General features: G+C 37.9%; 1 pseudogene across 3 annotated transcripts; it reads left to right on the top strand.

Annotated features, from left to right (window-relative positions):
• Window positions 1-212: 212 nt before the first annotated feature.
• On the top strand, window positions 213-4194 carry LOC149844010 (receptor-like protein kinase FERONIA pseudogene; annotated as a pseudogene). 3 transcript variants are annotated; one of them, XR_016430945.1, is made up of 2 exons: window positions 213-3712; window positions 3917-4194. The product of XR_016430945.1 is annotated as a receptor-like protein kinase FERONIA pseudogene, transcript variant X1 (transcript). The 3 variants fall into 3 exon arrangements; XR_016430947.1 differs by having other exon boundaries at window positions 216-476; window positions 611-3931; XR_016430946.1 differs by having other exon boundaries at window positions 216-476; window positions 608-3931.
• The last annotated feature ends 5873 nt before the right edge of the window (window positions 4195-10067 follow it).

The raw sequence follows: 10067 nt of genomic DNA, 5'->3' as shown, positions 1-10067 counted from the left end.
TTAGATGTGTTTTTTTTTACTTAGCAGCCAGTTTAGGTATTCACTAAAAAGTGATCCCCATCAATCGTAGGCGTATCTTTGTGTCATGCTGCAGAGCAGTTTCGCGAGCACTGGGAGCAATTTCAACGCCCCCTCTCGTTCACCCAAGACCGTCGATGCGCCTCAAGCCGTTTGACTACAAAAGGCCGAAGCCCTCTGAACACGGAATCCTCTCTCTCTCTCTGATCCCTAATCCTGCGAAAATCTCTCGTTTGCTGCCGATTTTAACAGAGAGTCCAACCCGTCGTCTCTAGTCTTCAAATTGCTGAGCTCGTAGATCTTTGCCATTTTTTTCCTGTGATTTCTTAGTTGTTGCGACAACTAATTCTGAATGTGGAAATCGATGGCGGTTTGCTGTTTTGCTTCTCTTCGAGTTGGTAGTGGAGGTTAGACTGTGGGATCTTCATGTTTTTCTGGTTGCTGCCATAAATTTCGAGGTTTGTCTGTCGATTCCGTGGTTCTTCCCCTTTGATCGCATTTTCTTTGTGGATTTTCCGTAGAATTTAAAGTTTTTTTCCTTAAGGAAGTTCGTTTTCCCAAAAATTGTGCCATATTCTTGATATTTCAGCAGAAGGCTACTCTGGTTTTTTATTAACGGTGCCAGTATTGCGAGGGTTTGACTTTGTGGTGGTGGAGTGTTGAAGATCGGACCACTAATTTAGCTTTTTGATGTTAAAGTTTGTAATTCCATGCGTTGGCGTTTGAAGCTTCCTGTATTATAGCCCTTTCTTTTCAGATCTTGCGGTTGATCGTGGATTTCAGATCGTCTATGCATTTTCTTTCTTGAAAAAAAAAAGAAAAGTTTTATTTTTGAAAATTTTTGCCTCGGTCTGGTCTTTCGGTGAAGAGGCTGCTCTGCTTTTGGTTTGTCTGGGAAAAGGGGAGAAAAAGAAAAAGCTCTTAGCTTTAGACCACCAGGTTCGGCGTTAGACATGAAGAGATCATCTTCTTGTCAACCACTAATTTCCTTCACCATTCTCTGTTTCTTGCTGTTATCTTTCTCGATACAACCTGCCTATCTGTTTGTCCCTAACGACAACATCCTTGTGAACTGCGGAGCGCCTTCTGATGCTAATGACGCTGACAACCGTCGCTGGGTCAGTGACTCCAATGCACGTTTTGCTCCAAATTCAGCCAATGTTTTTGCCGCCCAAGCTGTCAGCGCCGACCCTTCACTCCCTTCCCAGGTTCCTTATATGACTGCCCAGATCTTCGATGCCGCTGCATCATATAATTTTTCTCTGTCCAATGGCCGTCACTTTGTCCGTCTCTACTTCTACCCTTCGTCGTACAACAATCGGAATCCTAATAATGCCGTCTTCTCCGTTACATCCGGACCTTATACACTTCTGAAAAATTTCAGCGTTTCTGTCAATGCCCTTGCTCTCACTCAGGCCTACATCATCCGTGAATACTATATCACTGTCTCCGCAGCTTCTCTCGCACTCACCTTTACTCCCTCGGCTGACGTCCCAAGTTCCTTTGCGTTTGTGAATGGCATTGAGATTACCTCCTCGCCAGAACTATTCGGTTCCGGTCCCTCCAATTCATCGATCTTCGTGGGAGGGTCTTCCCAATATCAAGTATATGGTTCCTCTGCCCTTCAAACAGTTATTCGGTTAAACGTTGGTGGAAACTACATCTCCCCTGTTTCTGACTCAAACCTCTCTCGAGTCTGGTATGATGATACTCCTTACATCTTTGGTGCTGCTATTGGAGTATCATACCCTGTCGATAACACTATCACCTTCCGCAATCCACCAACAATCCCGGACTACACTGCTCCAAAGGATGTATACTTCACTGCTCGCTCGATGGGGCCTAATACAACTATCAACTTAAATTACAATCTCACTTGGTTGATTAGAGTGGACAATGGATTCTATTACCTGCTGAGGCTCCATTTCTGTGAGATTCAATCGGAGATCTCCAAGCCTAATCAGAGGGTGTTTGATGTATTTGTTAACAACCAAACAGCAGAATCCAATCTCGATGTAATTGCCTATGCAGGCCAAGAAGTCACTTCTGGCAGCTTAAATGGTGTGCCTGTGTATCGAGATTATGCAATATTTGTACCAAACGGAAGCAGGGAACAGAGTGACTTATGGATTGCACTTCATCCTGATATGGCATCCAAGCCTCAGATTGCAGATGCAATTCTTAATGGGCTTGAGCTCTTCAAGGTTAACAGCTCTTCTGGTAACCTTGCTGGACCAAACCCGCCCCTGCCATCATCTCTACCCCCATCACCACCACCTACTCTTGATGCCAGAAACGGTGGTTCAAAAGGCCCTATGATCGGGGGTGTAGTGGGTGGCGTGGCTGTGATCCTTGTAGGAGCTGGCATCTGCTTTTTCTTGCGTAGGCGGCAAAGGCAACAGAGGCAGACAGGAGGGAGCGATGGGGGCCCATCTGGGTGGCTGCCACTATCATTATACTCACATTCGGGAAATGGAAAGTCAACAACTATCTCCACTACATCAACAAGCACTGGCAGGAGTGGTGCCACTGGGAGCTATGCGTCTTCTCTTCCTTCCAATCTATGCCGGCATTTCACAATTTCAGAGATAAATGCAGCCACTAACAACTTTGATGAATCCCTCCTTCTGGGGGTTGGTGGCTTTGGCAAAGTCTACAAAGGTGATATTGGTAATGGCACAAAAGTTGCCATTAAAAGAGGCAACCCGCTTTCGGAACAGGGAGTTCATGAATTCCAGACAGAAATTGAGTTGCTTTCCAAACTTCGCCACCGCCATTTGGTGTCTCTGATTGGCTACTGTGAGGACAATTGTGAGATGATATTGGTCTATGACTACATGGCTCATGGCACCCTGCGTGAACATCTCTACAAGACAAACAAGCCACCCTTATCTTGGAGACAAAGGCTTGAGATTTGCATTGGGGCAGCACGGGGGTTGCACTATCTTCATACTGGTGCCAAACACACTATCATACACAGAGATGTGAAGACCACCAACATACTTCTCGATGAGAAATGGGTTGCCAAGGTTTCTGATTTCGGGCTTTCAAAAACAGGCCCAGCAATGGACCACACCCACGTGAGCACTGTCGTGAAGGGCAGCTTTGGTTATCTCGACCCGGAATACTACCGCAGGCAGCAGCTTACTGAAAAATCTGATGTCTACTCACTTGGTGTCGTGTTGTTTGAGGTTCTTTGTGCCCGTCCTGCTCTTAACCCAGCACTGCCAAAGGAGCAGGTTAGCCTGGCAGAGTGGGCACTGCATTGTCAAAGGAAGGGAATACTCGAGCAGATAATCGATCCCTTCTTGAGAGGGAAGATCGCGCCAGAGTGTTTCCTCAAGTTTGCAGAAACTGCGGAGAAATGTTTGGCAGATCAGGGAACAGACCGTCCTGCTATGGGTGATGTGCTGTGGAATTTGGAATTCGCTTTGCAGTTGCAAGATGCTGCTGAAGAGGCAAACCAGAAGGGAATGGGTGCGGGTTTTGTCGGTGAGGTAGACGCTGCCAGTGGCAAGCATGTCGATGAAGCCGGAGGCTTTGATGGACTAACAGACACACAGACCACCGGAATGAGCTTAGGGGGGAGGAGCCTCACCAGTGAAGATTCGGATGGGCTGACTCCAAGCGCTGTGTTTTCCCAACTTGTGGATCGAAAGGGTCGGTGAAAATCCTACCGATGCTCGAATATCTGGTACAGAAATGATAACCATCATGATTCTTTCAATTTCTTTGCTCGTGATACTCTCTTAGAAGCATTCTAGATTTTTTTCGTTGCTTGTGTTGGTTGAATATTAAAACCACATGCAGTTTCCTCTTTTGTGTCTTTTTTTTTTTTCTTTTAAGATGTATTTGATCAATGAATGTTGTATGAATTATTATTATTCATCGTCTACAGAAACATTGAAAGAAACCTTTTTTCATCTTGCAACTACGAAGCCATGAGAGGGAGGGAGAAGGAGGAGAAGAATAAAAAGAAGGGCTTTCTCAGGTGTCCTCATCTTAGTTGCCTACCTCATCATCTGTACTGTCTTCCATTAGTCGACTCATCACCAAAAGTGGTTCTAGCTATGGGAATGTCCCTTGATCCAAAGGGCCTCGCCTGTCGTTTTCTTCCAAGATGTACTTCTTGGGATTGACTCTGACTTTTATGGCCATGAAATTGTAGTAGTTAAATTGTGTTTGTCAATCCTTGTTTTTGTGATTTATTAATTGATCTTGGGAGTTTTGTGGGTTATTTGGAAAAGCCAGGTTGTTTATCCAACTTCAACTGTGTCCGTGTGTGGCTGTTGTGGGCCTCTTGTCCACGCCGCCTGCTTTCGCGTACACGGTTCTAGTTTCATTTATTTGGGACGCCCATAGCAAACTTGGAACCAGCCTGTATTCCTTGTCTTTTAGTTTTATTAATGAGACTTGGTCTAATTAGTTTTTTGGTTGCCAGGAGACGACTTAAGTTGGAACCAATCTCTCTTTTATTAATGAGGTCTAATTAGTTTTTCCAAGTCAGGAGTAGACTTGGAAATTGGAACCAATCTCTCTTTTATTAATGAGGTCTAATTAGTTTTTTGGTTGCCAGGACTTGGAAGTTGGAACCTCTCTCTCTCTCTCTCTCTCTCTCTCTCTCTCTCTCTCTCTCTCATCAGGAAGCGTGTATGATCTATGAGGGTTTTTGGTTATGATGCGAATTTCAAGGATAGCTCCCATCTCTTGACCAAGAAAAGTGACAAGATTGTTCAAGTCTTTGGATTTTTTTTTCTCCATAGGCTTGGACTAAAACAAAATGATAACGGTGGTATTTTGCAAGGAGGTTTTTGGGATAAGTTTTGGACATCCGACGAGCTCGAGATGATGCCCATTCGAGCCCCACAAGCCAGGGACATTCCCTGGATCACCAACAATCTGACTCATTGTCACAAGCCTATATATGCACGGAAAATGATTATATTGACCGTGAAAATAACGTGTTTCCTTAACCCCCCATAATTTGTTATATTCTTTTCACGTTCAAAATTGCAAATAGCCAGCATTGAAATGTCTTTTTTACCCTTTGCATGTGTGGACCGTATGAAGTTCACATAAAATTTTATGTGAACTTTTTGTTAAACTCGAACTTCGTATCGAAACATAGTAAATACTTTACGAAGTTTGCATATATATCATGAAGTTCACATAAACATATGTGTGAACTTTCTCTTAAACTGAAACTTTGAAACATCACAATTACCTTACGAAGGTCGCATATATCTCACGAGATTCACACATAATTATGTGTGAACTTCCTTGTAACCTCAAAACATCGCATATAATTATATCTGAATTTCTTCATCCACGCCTATATTTTATGCAGACTTTCTTTATTATTGCAAATATTGTTCGTTGTTTGCCTGCATTTTGTGGACTTTTTTATTGCAAATATTTTATGCGGACTTCATTTTTTGCGAACTTTCTCATATACTCAAATTTATCATTTTTACCTGTTCAATTCAATTTTATTTACAGTTTTACCTACATTGTATTCAAATTCATTTACAAACACTTAATTGTTACAAGCATATAAATTTACATTAATACAAACATATAATAGATATTAGTTAAAGAATCTTAGTTACACTCCTAAAATTTAATAGATTTAGAATTACAGAACATTGAATTTACATAACATTGAACAAATTTATATTAATACAATATAATTTATAAAACAAATTTACATTAATGCAAATTTACAAATTTATAGATCATTGAATTCATACAATAAATCTCAGTTACACTAAAAAAATATAAAATAATTGAAGGTTCTACAATCACTGTTGTAAATGCTTTTGTAGCTCCTCGTTGACCTTATTTGTGTTATCAAAAAAGCTAGCTTGAGTCTGTATAATATCATTCATCTTGTAGATTTTGTCTAGTATAAGAGTTAACTCTATTTTCGTTATAAATTCGATTTTTCTCTACTTCGCCCCAACTTTTCCCTCCTCCTCAATAACACTCTTTGTAGAGGGACTGACTGCAACTTGCTGGGATACAACAAGTATATCCTCATCATTGGTGGCATGTATCGCGGATGATAAGTTGATATCTTCACCGTTGTCGCGCCACTCTTCAAGTTCAGATAGAAATTTGATGGGGTAATTCTTCATCTGATCCTTTGTTTGTAGCAAGACAGATTTATTTACAACGCAAGAGCGACAAGATTGTTAAATAAACTCAAACTGTCGAACAACTTGGCTAGCCATTTGGCGCTCAACTTCATTTATATTTCTTTCTTTCCCTCAACCACATTGGCATTCTTCTCCTCTTCCTCTACATCTTCATAGGGGCACCACTTTACATATAAAAGCTCAATGAATTCATGATTAGTCCTATATCACATTATATTTCAAAACATAAAAAAATCATCAACAAAACTTATATCTGCTCAGTTTGCATAACAATTTTATAAATTGAGCACATTCCATGTGAGGACCCACCACTCTTCGATCAGTCATCTCTTCACTGTGTGACCAACAAAATATTACAATACATAAAAATCTATGTACATAGTCACACATTCGAGACCTTGTAATGAATATGTGCTTCATATCCCAACCTAGAAGAATTAACAAGAATTAATACACAGTATAGTACATCAACAATGTTAAATATTGTTTAAGTATGAATCATAAGTCATGTTGTATAATGAAGAAATAAATATAAATACCTCTAACAACATCAACATCCCGACCATGTGCAAGTGAGCCTGCTACCCATGCGTACTGATAAGGATGATTTAGGCTTTGTAAAAACTGCATCTATGATGCATTGATCGACTTTTCATTAGTATCGATTAATAAACATGTTCCAAAGAAGTAGAACAAAAATGCTTTCAGCTCATTCTCCAACATACTACCGCCCTTCCCTCCAACACATGTTAGCTTTCCTTTTATCATCCTCTCCTACTGGGGTCAAAATGGTCCCTCAGCCATGACAATTTGATCATTTCTCCATCGAACACATCTCCTTCGCTCCAAAATGAAGATAACACAAGTGATTGAAATCTCTTCACTGATGTCCAGTCACTAACTCCCCATGACACTTTAATCTGATGATTTGTGTCACATCCTCCAACGTGATAGTCATCTCAAGATCTCTGAAATGAAATATGTTTGTAGTCGGATTCCAGAATTGCACGATGGCCTCTAAGAGGGGTAATTGATGTTCCACGGTATGATCTCCAAGAATTATCGAAAATGCATCCCATGCAGCAACTCCTTCGCTTCCTTCATTAGTGTTAGAAACCATCGGTGTGCTTGGGTCCAGTAGAACTGGTGCATGTGGGATGTTTGATATTTTGAATCTTTTGACTATGAATCTTATAATCATAGTTAATTTTATTAGAATCGGTCAAATTAATCATTGAATTACATTAAAATTCAAGAATCAAACTAGTTATCCTAAAAAAATGTCTCACGCATACATAAATCAATGAAAAAAACAGTTCATTCTTCACACACACACACACACACATATATATATATATAGTATATTACACATTGAACTATAAGAATCAAACTAGTTATCCTAAAAACATGTTTCACACATACATGAATCAATGAGAAAATAATAGTTTATGAGCCTAAAAATGGAGCTCTGTTAGGATGGACGTTTCTCCCTCAAAACTTATTTAAATTGAGCAAAACAAGATGCTAAAATTAAGCCCTGAATGTGTAAATTGTTCTTGTATTTTTACTTCAATTTTTTGGATTGATATTCTCAAAGATATAAAATTATTTCTGAAATTAGTCGGATTAAAAATAAAAATAACATAACAGTCATCTAAAAACTTGTAACATATCCACAATTCAAGCATCAGGGCTAACATTAAAACATAATTATCTATAACCACGACTATTCTAACCCCATTCATAATTATTTATAGCAAATATTGAGGCTAAATCATGCTAGTAACTGATACAATAACAACTTATTTAGATGATACCTTGAAATCAAAAACGTTTTTATGAAAACTCTTGGTTCAAACTTTTAAAAATCTCCATAATAACGATCAGTTCCTTAAAATGTATATGAACTGATTTTCTATATTAAAACCACATCTTAGAACAATGTTTAGTATGCATGTATATGAGTATGGATTTCATCTATGCAAAACTCTAAAAAATATATATCAATCTCTTAAGAGGGGATTTCTTAAAAAACATTTTTGCCAAAAACTATCCTGAGCCCTTAAAACCTTGAAACTTCAATATTTCTATTTCAACCAGGTTACATAATGACTAACCTACGAACAACACCAAAAAGAAAAATGTTATAGCTAAATCTAACCTCATTCAACAATTAAACCTTGTTTAAATGTTTCTTTAAAAAATGTTTTTATGAAAAAACCATGATTTGTGTTTTTGAAAATCTAAATAAGCAACATCTCTAGAAAAAACATGTATGACTAATCTGATAATGCAAATACACCTATGAAATAATATACCATATACATATACATGCTTGGTGTATTACAAAGCATAAACTACATAAATCTTACATAAAAGAATCGATAGACCGAATAAAAAATTGGGTAATCAGGTAGTCTCACCGCCAACACCTTAATGAAATACGCAAGGTTAATGGCGGATCAAGCCACACACACTAGACCTCCTAGGCATGAATAGGAGAGGAAGAGGAAAAAAAAAACAAGAAGAAGAAGAAGAGAGAAAAGAGAGAAAGAAGAAAAGAAATATTGAAGGTTAGAATGAGAAGGGGTTTTTATAGCTCTCTCTCTCTCTCTCCTAGGTTTCTTCATTAGTTAAGTTTCTAAAATAAATAAAACTCTACCCTCCAAAAACATGCGGGAGGAGAAGAGTCCTAGCCTAAAGCAACTTACCAACTCACTCTAGCTTTCTTTCCTTATTTGTTTATTATATATATATATATAACTCTTAGTTAATTATGACTCTTCTTATTTTGACTTTTTCACTATACTAACCACTAACAATTAGTCAATTTATTTAATGTTTTAAGAGGTAGGGGATGTTCCACCCTCTTTGATTTTTTAATTATCTAATTAATTTATTGACTAATTAAGAATTCTAATTTCTTTAATAAAATCCTAATTAATTTCTAATTAAAACCAAATGAATTTCATATTCAAACTACAAAGACTCGGATCCAAATGGTGTTCACATAGGTCATCCCATATGAGGATCCAAATGATCCAATTAACATTTTAAATTAGACCGAATCCATTTAATTACTCCAAATTCATATTAGATCTGAATGCTATGATTTAGATTTAAATCCAATATCCAAAAATCTAAAAAATTTCAAATCTTTTAATTTCTTGTTTAGTATACATATTTTGAATTTTACAATTATTCTTGTAATGTTCTTCATAACTTGAGACAGGATTTTATAATATTTGAAATCAAGAAAATCAAAAAAATACACTAAGTCATAGATACACATAAAAATTCATCATGTATTCATTTTAATTGTCGAAGAAAAATCTTGTGTTTTACAATGATACAAGCAAAAGGACATTCACAAATATAGTACGACCTTCATAACTCAAGTTTGTGAATATTTCCAAAATGTGTGAACCTCTTTTTACCGAATACACTCATATTTGAGAATGTCCTCACATATTTGCGAAAATCCTTCTGGTTATGCCCCTTATGCGATTTTAGTAAAATGAAGTTTGCACATTTTGGGGACATTGTGAAGGTCTCTCAAAATGTGCAAACCTCTTTTAACTAAATACACTCATATTTGCGAATGTCCTTACACATTTGTGAACGTCCTCCTGTTTATGTCTCATATGCGATTTTAGTAAAAGGAGATTCACACATTTTGGGGACATTCGCAATTGTGAGTTACGAAAGTCATACTGAATTTGTGAATGTCCTTCTGCCTATGCCTGTTTATTTTTAGTAAAAGAAGGTTCACACATTTTAGCGACATTCGCAAGTATGAGTTGCAGAGGTTGTAATATATTTGTAAATATCCTTTCGCTTGTGGCCTTATTCGAATTTTTTTGGGGTAAAAGGAGGTTCAAACATTTTTAG

This window comes from Nuphar pumila, chromosome 3 (assembly GCF_984573655.1).
Source record: "Nuphar pumila chromosome 3, dmNupPumi1.hap1.1, whole genome shotgun sequence".
NCBI classification, from domain to species: Eukaryota; Viridiplantae; Streptophyta; class Magnoliopsida; order Nymphaeales; family Nymphaeaceae; genus Nuphar; species Nuphar pumila.
The sequence above is the reverse complement of the archived record's forward strand: the minus strand, read 5'-3'. Positions and strand labels throughout refer to the sequence as shown.